At 37.7% G+C, this 15136-nt stretch overlaps 1 long non-coding RNA gene across 1 annotated transcript; it reads right to left on the bottom strand.

Annotated features, from left to right (window-relative positions):
• Positions 1-254: 254 nt before the first annotated feature.
• Positions 255-13456, bottom strand: LOC121090927. The gene is made up of 3 exons (XR_005828771.1): positions 13376-13456; positions 4204-5694; positions 255-2197 (listed from the first exon to the last, which is right to left on the bottom strand). It is a non-coding gene; the product is annotated as an uncharacterized LOC121090927 (long non-coding RNA).
• Between the last annotated feature and the right edge of the window lie 1680 nt (positions 13457-15136).

Raw genomic sequence — 15136 nt, 5'->3', positions numbered from 1 at the left:
GTAATCAAGTCCACTACCTGCTCAGCAATCACCAATATTCAGTGGGTTTTTGGAAACTGAGGTTGCTAAGCATGTTGTTTCATTAGCTGGGTCATAAGGAAGAGGCAAAGCTAAAATTAGAACTCATTTTTCCCTTCTCTTTCTTAATCTGTTAGTTCATGCTACCAAATTACAGGTCAGATGTAACAAAAATGAAGCTTTGAGAAGCAAATTAGTAGAACAGTACGTGTTGTTTTATTTTGCCTGTTTGTCATTCAGCTGTTGTGGGAATACACACAAAGGTTGCCATAAGTATTTTACTTAATTAAACAACTGTTTATAGCTGTTTTCATGTCCTCAGACTTCTGTGAGCAGAGGAGGGGGTTTATTTATTTGTTTGATTTTCCTGGTCTGGATCCAGAAAACTTGACCTAGCTTCCACATAGTGGAAGTGTATATATGTAGTATTACCACATCCAAGTAGATTTGTTTCATTTTTCATCAGGCTTTTTTTTATCATATACAGATCTAATTCCTATGAAACCTGTACCAGTGATTAGTGAGATTGCAGTCATCTGCATATACTCTTCATAATTATATTTTTGGGGGGAGTGGGAAGTGCTGAAGTTCTTTTGTCCAAGGAAAATAGTGGCATCATCTTGTGTGCTTTATTGGTTTAGGGATGCAGAATTTGGAGAAAACCTGCCCCTCATAATGCAGAGTTTGGAAGATTTTCATCTGGGCTATAATGGACTTAGTAACATGGCCCATATATAGCTTAGCAGGACAGAAAAGTTGAAACTTCTAGTTTTGCAGGGTAGGTGGTAGCAGCTTTTCTGTACATGCACTCAAGCATTTTATGGTTACTTTCATTATGTTCAGTCTTCACTGTGTTTTGGATTTGTGGGGGACAGTCTTCTCTGGTCTTGACCCAAATAAGAATGATACCTTAGCTTTAATTCTTGCCCTGGTTCCAAGATCCTTCAGGTATTGAACAGTGAAATTCTGTGCCTCACTCGTCTCTTCAAGGGGCAGAGCAGGGTATCCAGCATATGGAAGATGCATTTTTCAGCTGATGGCCAGCAGCAGGTTCCATACTGAGGAAATTTCCTCCTAACTATACCAACAATAATTGGTTATTGCTTATAGTTAGCAATAACCTACATTTGACCTACATCTTGCTCTTCAAGATGCCCTGATTTTGTTTAGGAAGATAATTGCCTTTAGAGACAGTGGATAGATAGATGAAATCAAACATGCTGTCTTCCACTATGACTGAAATGGCCCAAACCAGCACACAGGTAATTCAGAAAGTTTATGAACTGCTTTTGCTTAAGATAATTTTTTGCTGGAAAGGAATCCAAATCCATTAAAGATGATTCCATGTACTTTTGCTATATTAGGAAAGTACATGAGCCAAAATGAAGGACTTGAAGGTCTCCAGTTTCTGCAGGAGTTGGTATTGGACCATAACCGCATTACAATGATTTCACAAGGTTTTCTTGCTAGACAGACTGGTCTGCTGATTCTTCATCTGGAGCGAAACCAATTATGAGGACTGAACAGTTTACAGTCTTTGCTAAAATTAGACTCTTTCTGGACTTCAACAGGATTCAAGTACAGTGTATTTTTGTTAATTTTGTGTAGATTCTGTGGGCTAAATGAGGTGGACTGTTTTCAGACAAAATTCCCATTTTCTTCTATGGATTGGACTGTGTAAAATTACCAGTATTTTCCCCAAAATATATATAACAGTTGCAAGGTTTTTGAGAACTCCTGACATACGGCACATTTTTTAACTTTCAGACAGGAATCATCTGAACTAGAAAAACTTGAAGTTATTCCCAGTCTAAAGGTGCTCTCAAACATGGAAATCCAGTCAGTATATTCATTTGCATTGTCAAACAAACTAGATGTGTATTTCATTTTATACACTGAATATTTACTTTTTAAATCATTAAACCTATTAATAATTTATCCATAACCAGGTCATTCCTAAGTATCTGCTATTATTGTTTCAAGGCTGAAAGCTCCATAGTATGCATGATGGTCACATTGCCTCACTGTGCCTGTCTCAGTGCCATACTGTGATCAGCAGGCACTCATTCTTCAGCATACTGTTCTTCATAGTGATGCAAGATAAATTTAAAACGTAGATGTTTGCATGACTATGTTGCAGTGATGGGCTGTCCTTTCAATATTCCAAAGCAGGTCAGATCTGTGAAGAAAGATCAAAGGATGTTAAAAGATTTCTGAAATACTGGATTTCATTTTTAAAATGGCTCAGTAGCGATTTTTTTGTTGTTCTGCTCATCACTCCTTGAAAAAGTCCCAAAGGGAAATTTCAGATTTCTTTTTTTCCAGACATGCTTCTGTTTTCCAGCATAGTACTGTTGGTTTACCTTTTTTATCCCTGGGAGCAAACTCTTAGAACACGGTAAAGAAGACTCTAGCCTTTCTGATTTTATGAATACATAGCTACGGGGCAGAAGACAGCTAACTCTTTCACACAGTAGAAAAGGCTTTCCTGGTAACTATAAAAGGACAAGTTGAACTCAGTGGGGCCCAGTGTTTGAACGAAGTTTGTAGGATCTCAGCTTCGTGTATTTAAGTATCTCAGCACTGGTGAGCTTCAAAGTAGCATCAAACGTAAATGAAAACAAACATTTTTTTTGTTGTTAGTTTTTTTAAAAAAATGTGGCTTTCTAAATTTCAGTTGAAAACAGAGTACATACAGTATGTTTTCATAAATATTCCCTTGACGATTAGGTGGAAAGTGTAAGTTCTAAATGCCCCTTAACTTCCTTTTGCCGTAAACTAGCAGTTTCTGGTCTAAAGCAAGAGCTGGAAACACAGCAAAGAAGCAGCCAGGGGCATGTTGGAGCCGTAGTACATATGGTGTAGTCATGCACTCTGTTTTCAGTGGTTGACAGAAAAGAGTATTTTTGCACTTACGACATTTTTTACACCAACTTTCAAGGGGTTATACAGAGTGGGAAACGAAATGGGGCTGATGAAATGGATGATGAAATGGCAGGAGAATGTCAAACAAACTGAATTTACCCAGTAATGGCAAGAACAGTTGTATTCTTTACAAGGAAAAAAGACAGATTTCCACTTGGGAAATTTCTATTCCAGCGTTTCCTTCTTTAGAATGGCAGGCCTAGACTTTCTCCTGAAAGGGCTGAAGGTGGTGCATCTCACAGTCCCACCCATTATGGTCCACACTTCAGATAACTTAGCACCTGTCATTTTCAATAACATTGTATATTAAAATAGGGAAATATTGCTAGCCTTTCCTGTCTGCAGCACAACCTGCAACACTTGGCCTTTGGTAAGGCTGTTTCCCAGTCACATCTCTGCAGGGTGCACAGTGCACTCAAATCTTCATATGTGCTGAGGGCTATGAGAAGCTGCTGTGGTCTGGGCTAACTCAAGGAATGTATAAATTTGCCCAACACATGCCATTTTGTCAATACAAAGTGTCGGTTATTCATAGGCACTTAAAGCTGAAAAATTCTGCTCCAAGTTATATAGTCATTTATGCACAGTTTGGATTCTGTTTCTAAGAGAGTAGCAGTGGTGTAATGTTTGTTTCAGACATTTATTGGTGTAGCTGAGATACTGTCAGATTGACTTCTTGGTCAAGGATCCCATTTCCAGGTTAATTTGTATTTTCTTTGTACATGGTTCTCTCCAGAAGAACTAGTATTCATTGGTTGTGTTTTGACTGCCAGTAAATGCAGAAGAAAGGATGAGAGCTGACTACCAGACCCTGAAACAAGTAAAGTAAATGTTATTCAAATTCCAGGGATGATATTCATGTCACCTGTGATGGGTGCCTAATGTGGTTATCATAGCATTAAACCAGATGTTTTTTCCTTCCAGGTAGACTCTAAAGCAATCTCAGATTTTGTAAAGTCAGGAAAAATAGAAGACATATACCATCTGTTCCTTTTCTTCATCACAGAATTTAATGAGTGTGAGAACCTATAACAGGTTCTTTGTATCATCCTGGCAGGAAGATGACTACTATTTGGCTGTTGTGATACCTTCATTGAGGTGCCTGTGATAGGCAATTTTAATACAAACCAAACACTTAAAAACTATAAAAGACCCATTAGAGTCTCAGTCTCAGGCTCACCTATCTATAGATATAGATGACACCATCGATTTTATTGTTCAGAAATGTGAAATTTATCCCTAGTAGTAACTTACACTTACCTTGAAGTGCCATGCTGCAGCAAATCCACTCATTTTTTCCAGCAAGGTCTACCCTCAGTTCATACTTCTGTGCACTTACACAGCTTTTGGCCATCCTAGACTACAGGTAGAATGAGTTCATGGGGAGGAATTAAATTTGCAGGTGCACATTCGAAACACCAAATCCTCATGTGTAGCTTAGGCAGATGAATACCAGTGTCATGAAAGTGTGTCCATGCCGACAAGATCAGAAGGAGCAGAAGTAACTGTACTTCCACAGGGTATCTGTGTCTGATAATTTTTCATAAAAGTTTCAGAGGAACCTAATTCTCTTACTTTCATAATGTTACTACATAATGCAGTATCACAGCAATGCTGCATCACTGTTTTAAACTGTAATTTCAAAGTGCAGTATTCACCATTGTAACTTCTGTCCATCTTTTCTCAGTAAATGGGATTCTTGGCACACCTGATTCCAATTTCTCTTCTTGCTGATAGTTACCTACATAATATTTTCAACTATAATTTGGCAATGCAATATCATATTGTCTTGTCTTAAAAGATACTTATCTTGCCCCATCTGTATCCATTGGAAATACTTTAACACAGATAATAGTCTTCATTTATTCTTTGCCCGTAAGCCTGTTGCTTTGTGTTAGCTCTCACTGTCCGTCCTCATTGAAGTACTTGTCTCCATCGCCTGTGGTTCAGTCTTGCCTGTCCCCATGCTTCTTGTTGAGTGAGGTCATCTCCTAATGTCTTGAGATGCAATTGCATACCATGAGCTGACTACTGTTACTGGTCATCAGCACCCCCTTTTCACTGCCATATTTCTACCTTTGCTACTCCTTCTGTTGACAAGGGGCTTCCTGGACAAGCAATGTTGTTGTTTTCCTCCAGACCTTGCCCTGAAATTCTCACTGACTATAAAACCAAAAGAAAGCTTCACAACAGTTGGGCATCTGCTGTGACCATTGTCTGTCACACTGACCAATATTATTGCTCATTATTTTCTTGTGCTCACCCATCTGTCAGTCTGTCTGCATTCATTGGGTGTGCGTCATCTCATTTGACAGTATAAATTCACTGGAACAGAGATTTTTAGTAGGATTCACTGTTAGGTTTCCTAAATACAAGAATAACAGTAACAACAACAAGGAGTCAGAGAGGAGGCTAGCCCAGCACATGTCTCCTACAAACAGAAGTTTCATTGTCTCTGTAGTTCTGTTTATCACCAAGACCCCACTCACTGAAAGAGTTTGTTGTCCCACAGCAGACCTGTGTTTTCTGTATCACAGCATGAAACTTCTCTGGAGATTTGTTTGATGAACAGAGTTCTTTCCTTCCAGCTCAAAAGGCTACAGTATGCATTTTAAACATCAGTTTCCCAGGAATGATCAATAGAGTAATAAGGAGATCTAGAGTCTGTTCCCATTCCATGTTGTGCAAGACAGTTCTCTCTCATGTCTCAGTTTCATAGTTGTGGAGCACAGAAACACTTCTTTTACACATCTGAAACATAAGTACGAAGGATGATGAGAAGCGATTGGTTTTATTCTCCCATCAACAACTTGTCCAGCTTTTCCTCGAACCTCTTCGCTTTACAGATACAAAGCACTAACAGTAGACTGGTAGACGAGGTTACTCTGCTCCAGTTCTCCTTAATTCTTTACTGCCGTGATGCTGTCACCATGCCCAACCACATCTAAACCTGCGCTGGGCTGCAAATACTACTTGATGTGCTGAATCTAGTCCCTTTGCTGTTATACTTCCCATACTTATGTCCTTACTGTATCTTTGTAGAAATTTCTTGGCATAAATATTCTTTTGTATAAATAAAGCCCTTTAGCAGGATATTAACTTCTAGGTGCTACAAAATAAGTGCTGTTACTTGATAGTGTTATTAGTGGTATCTTCACTGTTTTGCCAAATCTCGGTCTTTACATTGATAGAAGGTCACAGGTCACTGCTGAAACCACGTAGGTTAAAATCCATGTACACTTGGGTTCTGTCTCAGAACTTCATCTGTCAAAAATGCGTTATCACAGATCTCTGTCTAACTACATTAATATCTCTGTTTGCAGACTCAGGACCTTCGTAAGTTACTGAAACACATTTTCCCACTTGAAGCCACAATGCTTGTATACAGAGTTCAAAGCACTTTTGGATTGAGTAATTTCATGTGTAAATGTTCTATTTCAAAACTGACCTGTGCTTTTATTCATTGGACATCACTTAAATAAAAACATGGCAGAATGAGTGAAGCAATAGAAGCATGTTAAGACTATATCTTTAGAGAAATTTCTGGTTTATATTCAGGTTCAGTGAAGATGTTATACTTCATTAGCTACAACAGAACTGAGCCATTTTCTCATTAGATCATTCAAGTGGAACAACACAAAAGATTTTTCAAGTTTGTCAGTTGCATTTTGGTTGTGCTTTTTAAAGTGCTTGTTAGAAAGCAAGAATTGAAACCTTATGGTGTTGTTTAAGCTTAAAAAGTGCTTTTGATCCTAAGCTTCAAAAGAGATTTTCCCAGCAGAAAGGCTAGCACTTTATTTAGTACTGGTTTAGGTAAACACCAGAACACTCTGTACATGACAATATTTTCTTTTTCATGCTTTTGATGAAATCTCTTCTAATGTCACTGCTGAAATAGAGATGATTTGCAGGAGACAATCAGTCATTGTTGTCATTGTACTGTAGCCAGTTCCAACCAAATTAACAAATCTGGACAGACTGGCACACAGCTTTAAATCAGTCGCTACAACAAGTGATGGGCACAAAGTGAGACTGATGAACTACTGAGTTTTAAATAATATTATAAAGATCTTTCCAAAGCTGAATTTTTATCAATCCCCTGCCAGCCATCTGCTGTAATGGGTTTACATTTCTAAAGTTTATTGGGTTTCATCTTTCGCAGTAAAAACAGCTTCAGTGCATTATAATAGCTTTGTTCTTGAAGTAATTAAAAGTTTGTTTCAAGCATTTGAGTTTTGTAGCTACTGGTGCTATTTAATGTACACAACTTGTGCAGCTTCTGTGTTTGACAGCTTATCTAGAAAGTGTAATAGTAAAATCTTAAGCTCACAGCAGTAATCTGAAGAACTGATCCTACATCTCTTTACTCAAAAAAAGTTTATCATTACTGTTTATATTGCTGCAAAACCAAAACGACATTTCTGTCATAAAGACCAAGATCTGTTAGATTTGGTTTTGTCTTTCCTTTTCTTGTGAAGGGTTTTCTGGTTGCAAACTCTCCAGAGGACTCTGGATTTCCTGCACTGCCAGCAAACTTTACAGAGACATAATCCTCTCGGAATTACAAACAGGAATCTGAATGAAAACATTAACCATTTATTTGGCTCTGGTCTTATATTGGGTCATGAACTTGAAGAGCCTCTACTGAATGCATCAAATGAAAGTTAGCATGAACAAACAGGATTATTATTCCTGAGTATTTAACATAGTTATACTCCTTCATGCTACATATTATATGGCCATATAAAGCATTTTTAACAAGGCCTTTTTTTTCTTTCCTGAATATCTTGCAAGTTTGTAAGTTTCTCACAACCCTTCCATAGATGGGAAATGTGTTTTTTGGAGGAATATGTATCTTTGTCAGTTCCTCACCCTAGGATGGATCTTCAGATTCAGTCTGAATCATTAATGAAGAATTAGCCTTTCAGTGCTTTAGAAAGCTCTGTTTGTTTATTTTAATTTATTAATGAATTTCAGCCTGTAAACTAAAGTTTTAAACTGTGCTAGAAACTGAAGGGAAATGATGTAACTTTGTTCTGGTGAGGAAAATTAAGGAATACAGTACTTGATGATTGGCTGCGGGTGTGAGGCTGTGCAGGGAGAATATCTGTGTGCATTTTGTGTTGCAGATAAGTCTTAAGAACCCAAGAATTACAACAAAAAATCTTTGAAGCATCCATGCAGAAAGAGCTCTTAGGCAAGTCAAAGGAGCACCAATTAATCTGCTAAACCATTTGGTGCATCACGGTGCTACATCTCAAACCAGCCAACTGCATCAGGGCAACACAGAAAATGTAGGCAGGTGAGGCTCTTGCCAGCCTTAAACACTGCTGCTGCTGCTTTCCTTTTTTAGGGACAGGGAGGGGGAGAATACAGCCTTAAAGCACTTTTCAGACATTACTTTTCTTTCTCTAAATGCTGCCATATTTTCTTTACTTCAGTTTCCAGATCCACCAAAAATGTGTTTATTCTCTTTCCTCTGATAAGACTTGCAATGCATCTAAGAAAATACCTAGAAAACAATTTAAAATTTTACAGTCAGAACAATGACTATACTGTAAAATGGAGCCAGCTGTTTAACAGAAGCTGCTACCTCCCAAATCCATGCTTAATCCTGTACTGTCACTAACTCAAGACTTTCTGGTTGGTTGGTTGGTTGGTTTTCTGTTGCATAAAGTCTATTTTTGCTTAGTAATTAAAGATATTAAGTATGGAAGCAGAAATGCAAGGGTAGAGCTGTTACTGTAGTTAAATAATAATTGTGATACAAACAGCAGCACCTTGCTGTTACTGACTGCTGGCAGCTGGAACAAGCCAGCATGTGATTGAATGTTACACCAACATTTCTTAATGTATCAAACATTTCTCCACTACAAGCGAGTGAACAACAGGTCTGGCACTGGGACTTTTCCATTTCCATCTTGATTACTAATACTTACTACCTAAAGAGATTCCTTCAAAATCAGTTGTGTAAGTCAGTGAAGCGATTCTGGAATTATTGTGCATAGTTGCTTTTCATGTAAGATTAGTCCCAAATAAGCATTTTTCTTAGGCATATTTTGTATATTATCATACCTATATACCATGGTATAAGCTATAATTTTTCTTTGCTAGAAAGATGTGTTTAAAAGCTGTAGGCTATATTTGTCAATGAATAGAGAGCTAATTAAGGGCTTGTTCCCAAAGATGTTTCTCCACAACCATCTTCAGTTGGTCTATACTAATGCTCAGAGGTGATAGGAGTAGTTTCCAAAGGAGCATGTATTTTTGGTGGCTGGTATCACCAAACCTGTAGAGGGGAAACATTTTAAACCTTATTTAAACCAAGTAGTGCCCTGCTGATTCAGATGTTACAGATGAGAAAGCAGAGGTCAAAGGAGGTGACATTACTCAGCATGACTGCTTTACACAGAACTAAATTTCCCCTAGCCTTGATCTAAGCTGGCCTCTTCACAGGACTGGATTTGACCTTAACACTGCATACTGCCCAGGATCTTTTTACAGGTACTTCTCTTTTACTTCAAAAGTGGGCTTTTCTGGCTTAAAGCAGCATGTATGACTTCTTCTCCATGTTGTAGATTGATCCTCACACATTAAAAGACCAACGCATGGACACCGCTTGTTTTTAAATAATGTAGATGAGATGCTGTAGAAAGCATCCTCTACCAGTAGCTATGTTTGCAGTTCCTCTATCAGTAGCTATATTTGCAGTTCCTCACATGCCATTTGTTCTTTGATCTTTCCAGTTTCAGCCTGTTGTAATAGTGCAAAACTATGCGTATTGTCTGTGTTTCCAGTTTAGTCTTACTTTTTATTAAATCCAACATGCTAAAATTAGAACACTGCAAAGGCACCCAGATAGTAAAAAAATAAAAAAAAGGTTTGCCTCTGATTAAGCAACACTAATTTTATCATCCCAGATTAGATGAAGTGATGTTTTAGGACACATCAGGCTTTTTTTAACCTTTTCCCTCATGGCATCTCTTCAGGCAGAGTTAAAGCTATTCAGGTGTCTTAAGAGCCCAATTCTTGCCTTACTGTGGTCAGATTTCTTTGAAGTATTCTCTTCCCTAAGCTTCTTAACTTAGATAATATTTGTAGCATCTCTTAGCATTTTGCCATTGTTACTTATGTTTACTTACTAATTTCTATTTTAATGTTACGTATAACAATAAATTCTGCACACAGCCTTAAAATAAAGAAAAGAATTATGTTATGCGATACTTTTCATTATTTCTGCTTACAGAATCTGTACTTATTTTTTGAACTTTAAGGAAGATTCACTTCCTTAATCAGGATCAAATCAGGAAGACTGCAGTAATCATTTAAGTTAAATTTATAGCTGCATTCCATCACCAGAAAATGTATGAACCCTAATCTTTGGTACTCAAGGAATTAGTTTGTATGGTAACATAAATTCAAGTTTAACTGTGTATTTATGTAGGAAGGAAGATCCTACTTTCTTGAGTCCAAAAAGTTCTAAGGTTTTAAGGTTGCTTCAGATATTTTGACAACGCTTTTTTGACGCCCAGAGTCAGCCCACTGTCCTTTTCTCCACTGATATTCAAGGTAGCCATGACATTTCTTAGGACAACTAACATTCACTTCACAATTTTATGTTAGTGAGCCACTACAACATGTGGAAATGTATGAAAATTAGCAGTGGAGGCCACAGGGTGCGTGGTTGGTAGGCACATATTAAGACAATTACCCTTTGGAGTTAACTGAACTTTTATCCTAGGTTTCTGTGTGACATGGTTAATCGTAACACTTGTGTATGATTTTTATTAATAACGTAAATTTACTGCCAACTAATTTTTCAGGTGCAGTGCATTATGTAATCACAGAATAGTTGAGGTTGGAAGGGACCTCTGGAGGCCATCTGGCCCAACCCTCCTGCTACAACAGGGCCACCTAGAGCCAGTTGCCCAAGACCATGTCTAGACAGCTTTTGAATATCTCTAAAGAAGAAGACTCCATAACCTTCCTGGGCAGCAAAAGTTTAAAGCATATGTATTTTTCCTTTGTTATGATCAGGGGGAGAAACAACTCACCCAAGAAGGCAAAGCTCCTGAAAGGTAGTGTTTCACCTCTTTTTTTTTTTTTTCCAAAAGTAACAAATGGATTTGCTTTGATTTTTCCATTCTATTTAGAGAGCTGGTAATGTGCTGTTTAATATACAAGAGGAGGAGTTTGGATACTTGTTTAATGTGCAGAACAACTTTCCTTTACCACTGGAGTCTCCACTACAGTTCCCAGCTTAAAACAGAACATCACATTTGTTTGCCTTTCTGAATATTGAGATGTTCCAGGCTTCATCTTGTTCAGCTTTAAATACTAGTTATAAATCGTATTTTGGTAGAAGGCAAATTCTACCAAAATAGTTGATTAAAAAAAGGTAATTTGGACTCAAAAGGAAATACCCATGTTTTAAGAGTGTTGGCTTTTCATCCTTTGATGGCACAAAGCAGTAGGTGGTCACTCCACCCATCAGCTGCTTGTAGATGAGAGTGATAATAAGATAATACATTATTATCTTACAGGTTCTTTCAGGTCACGTTCTGGGATGCATGCTCCCTAGTATAAGGTCGATAGTGTTTTCATGTTACAATTGGAACGGGGCTAACAGCTTTTTCCTTATCCAGGGAAATCAACAAGTTAGATCAGAGTTAAAAGATGCAACAGGATGTTTATGAACCACTAATGGCATATTCCTCTGCTTGTCATTTGTCAATCACCTGTTCGTATGGGGAATATGATAGCTGATTTTCAGTAGGATTAAAACTAGTACGGTATTTAGGTCTCATGGGGTTAACAGAGCAATACTGAGGTATGTTTACAAATCTGATCCTATGGGAATTCAGTATTTCATCTTCTTTGTAAATAATCTCTTCTTCATAAAACAAAAAAAGTTCTAAAAATGCTTGTAGATGGATGTCCTGAAGTACATGGTAAAATCTTGGCTTGTCTGTATTAGCAGTAGATCTCTGAGTTAATTAAGCAAAGTGGTGATTTCATCTGTGAAGGGTACATAATAAAGTTATTGTCATGAGAGTGCATGATAGGACTGAATATCATGTTACTAATGTATTAAATATGTATTGTTATTACTTCTATAAATTAAATGGATAGCTTTTAAAACAAAGTCTCTGTCATTTGATGCGGAATTGTTTCTAGGTTCCCCACACTAAATCAACCATAAAAGTCAAAAGAACTGTGAAAATGAGAGAAATCCTGGGGGAAGAAATCTTCCTGAGGATTGCTCCGCAGATTTAAGCGGTGTTACCAAAGGAAGATTTTGGCCACTTACTGACTGTGAATGTATAATGAATATGAAATATCAGTTATGTAACGGACTTATTTAATTCAGCGGAGCAACCATTTATGCACGTGCAGAGCATCTGGATCCTGTAGCACTCAAACGAGATCCCTTTGATTTTTTTCGTTTTCACTTACCCTGGATAAATCAGCAATACAGTCTCAGAATTTAGTTGACAGTAAGCCTGAATTCAGTATGATTTCTTCAGATTTGCACTGGGAAACTGGAGGGCAGAGTCTGCTCTCTCCACCTTTACTACAGAGTGGGTTGGTCTTTTTTCCAAGACCTTCATGATCTGACTTAATTACTCTTCATTTTTACTCAGCTGGAAAAATGTCATGGTTTATGGTATAACAAATTCTCATCCAAAGGTGAGGAAGGAAGAAGAACATCAGTATGTATCAGATCAAGGTTTTATGCTGGTAAATTTTCTGTGCAAGATTTTATTTTGCTGTTCAAAAATACAGTTTAGATAATCACAAGAATTGCTGCTTTGCTATAATGTGCTTACTGTATCTGTAGAGCCTTTCTCACATACATGTGTGTATGAACTGATGCGAGAAATACCAATGAAACTACATTTGAATGTAATTATTGACTTTATTATTTTGTCTAGTTTTAAAAAAATACATTTCACTTTTCATATTTTTTTAAAAAATATAGGCCTTGGGGTATACTGTATAAGATTATATATGGTTTAAAAAAACATACCAATATTAAAACCTATATAAACGTATAATCTATCTGCTGCTTTATAATAAAACTCTTTAAGTATTTTAAAAGTAAATGTTGATTATTTAGCATATTACTTTGAAATTAAAGTTCTTAGAAGACTTTAGAGTACTATCTCTAATATAAGAACTTACTCACAGGCTTGATAAATTTTTCATAGCATTTATTTCATGTATCAGGTCAAATTAAATTACTACTAGAATTATTGAGGGCTTTTTAATTTAATAATTTGAGTTTCTGTGTTTAATTTGGAAGCCATCAGTAAATGTCTATGAATTACATGATTTTATTTTTACAGTTAAGATATTCTTCTACTCATACATATTATTTTTTGTTTCTTCTAGGCGATTTGAAAGAGGGGTTAGTATTAATTATACTTACAAGTAGACGGCAGGTAGCAAGTGCAAAGATTGTTACCACACCACAGACGTTCATGTCGTGACCAGATCCCCTTTCTGTCTGGTAAGTTCTCTTTGTTTCACTTGCGGTTTGCAGGACAGCCACGAGATGTCTTTGTTGTACTGCTGATTTTCTACATCAGGGCTACTAAGACATGCTAAGAGTGCACTGGGTAACAGGGACTCTCCCCTTGCTTCAGTCGGTTTATGGCAGATTGGCACCAGAATAAATCACAATTTTATATCCCATTCTTGAAATTTCAAGGCAAGGAAAGACCACTTGCAGCGCTGCGCAGGGTCTGTGAGAGCAGCACTGCCTTTGTGTCAGATTCTTTTTGTTTCTGATTAACTTGGAGCCCTGACCTCTTTGGGAAATGAGTCTGAGTGTGACTGGTGTGTTTTTTGTACAGGTGAGTTGGATCACATTGTATCTAAAGGTCGCTGCCTGGCTGTCACCTGCTAGCAGTCAGGTTTGTTCATTCAGGAGCGATAGAGGGACTCGAACAAGGACATAGTAGTGTCAGGGAAAACAGTTTGTACCTCTAAGGTGAGCCTGAAGGAGAGAAAAGCACATGTGTAACTGACGTAAGCAGAGGAACAACACAAAACAAGATAGACCCTTATGAGCGAACCGGTTGTAAAAGTACTGTGTGGAGAAAAAGAAGAGCGGAACTGCTCACGTGGTATCATGGCCTTGTGTTATTCATCTCTATACAAGGTCAGTCCCAGCCCCCCTCCCAGGTAACAACAGAAATTTAAGGCAAGACTTAACAATTGGCCCTAACTGGGAATAAGGAGAGAGGAAAGAGAAGAGAGTGAGCTCAGATAGTCCTCTACAGAGATTGCTCACTGCAGCGTTTTGCTCTTGTGCTCTCCATGTAATTTTGAGCACTACAGAAAGCCCCTTATATAATCCTGAGGAGAAATACTCTGTGCCCTATAGCAGCCAGTTTCCTAAAGGTCTTGGTGTTTCTGTGGCATGCTACCTCCATCTGAGATGCAAAGCGTTGTTGTGCCAGCCTGTTACAGGTAAACAGCTTTAATTTCTGTAGGCTGTGAAAGCACGATGTGGTGAACCTGAAATCAGAAATACGTGTGCACCCCCCATAGCTTTGCTTCTTTTTAATTTTCTGGACTTACCTATGCTTGTGCATAATACTCTTTCAAGGGTTTTAAATTCCACCTTTGCCTATTGCCAGGGCGTTTTTCAGTGTAGAAATTTATAATAGAAATGCATTTCTGTTTGGGGGGCTAGCTGCACTCCATTTAAACACACTTTCAGTCTCTCCTGATTTAGCAAAAAACTTCCTTTGCAAATAACAGTATACTTAAAGATAGTTAAATGCAGAAGCACCATAAATATACAGGGCACTCACATTACAAAGCTATTAGAAGAGATGTCTTCATGTCTAGAAGACATAGTTGCAAAACTGGAGCGTATGTGAGTTCCAGGAAATACAGATTCAAACATGGGAAGTTTCCTAGCATTTAGGTGTTGTCTCCCAAAATTAAGCTGAAAGATTGAAAGAAAGGGACATGGTTTAGTCGTGGACTCGACAGCGCTAGGATAATGGTTGATTCAATGATCTTAAAAGTCTTTTCCAGCCAAAATGATTCCAGGATTCTATGCTTTAATAACATTTTGTTTACTTTTGATTGTTCGTGTGCTTGCACACAGAGTCACACAAGCAAAGTGTAGTGAAGGAGCTGCAGCAGGACAGAGGCAGAAGCCTTGAGGTTGTGG

This window comes from Falco naumanni, chromosome 7 (genome assembly GCF_017639655.2).
Source record: "Falco naumanni isolate bFalNau1 chromosome 7, bFalNau1.pat, whole genome shotgun sequence".
NCBI lineage: Eukaryota > Metazoa > Chordata > Aves > Falconiformes > Falconidae > Falco > Falco naumanni.
The sequence above is the reverse complement of the archived record's forward strand: the minus strand, read 5'-3'. Positions and strand labels throughout refer to the sequence as shown.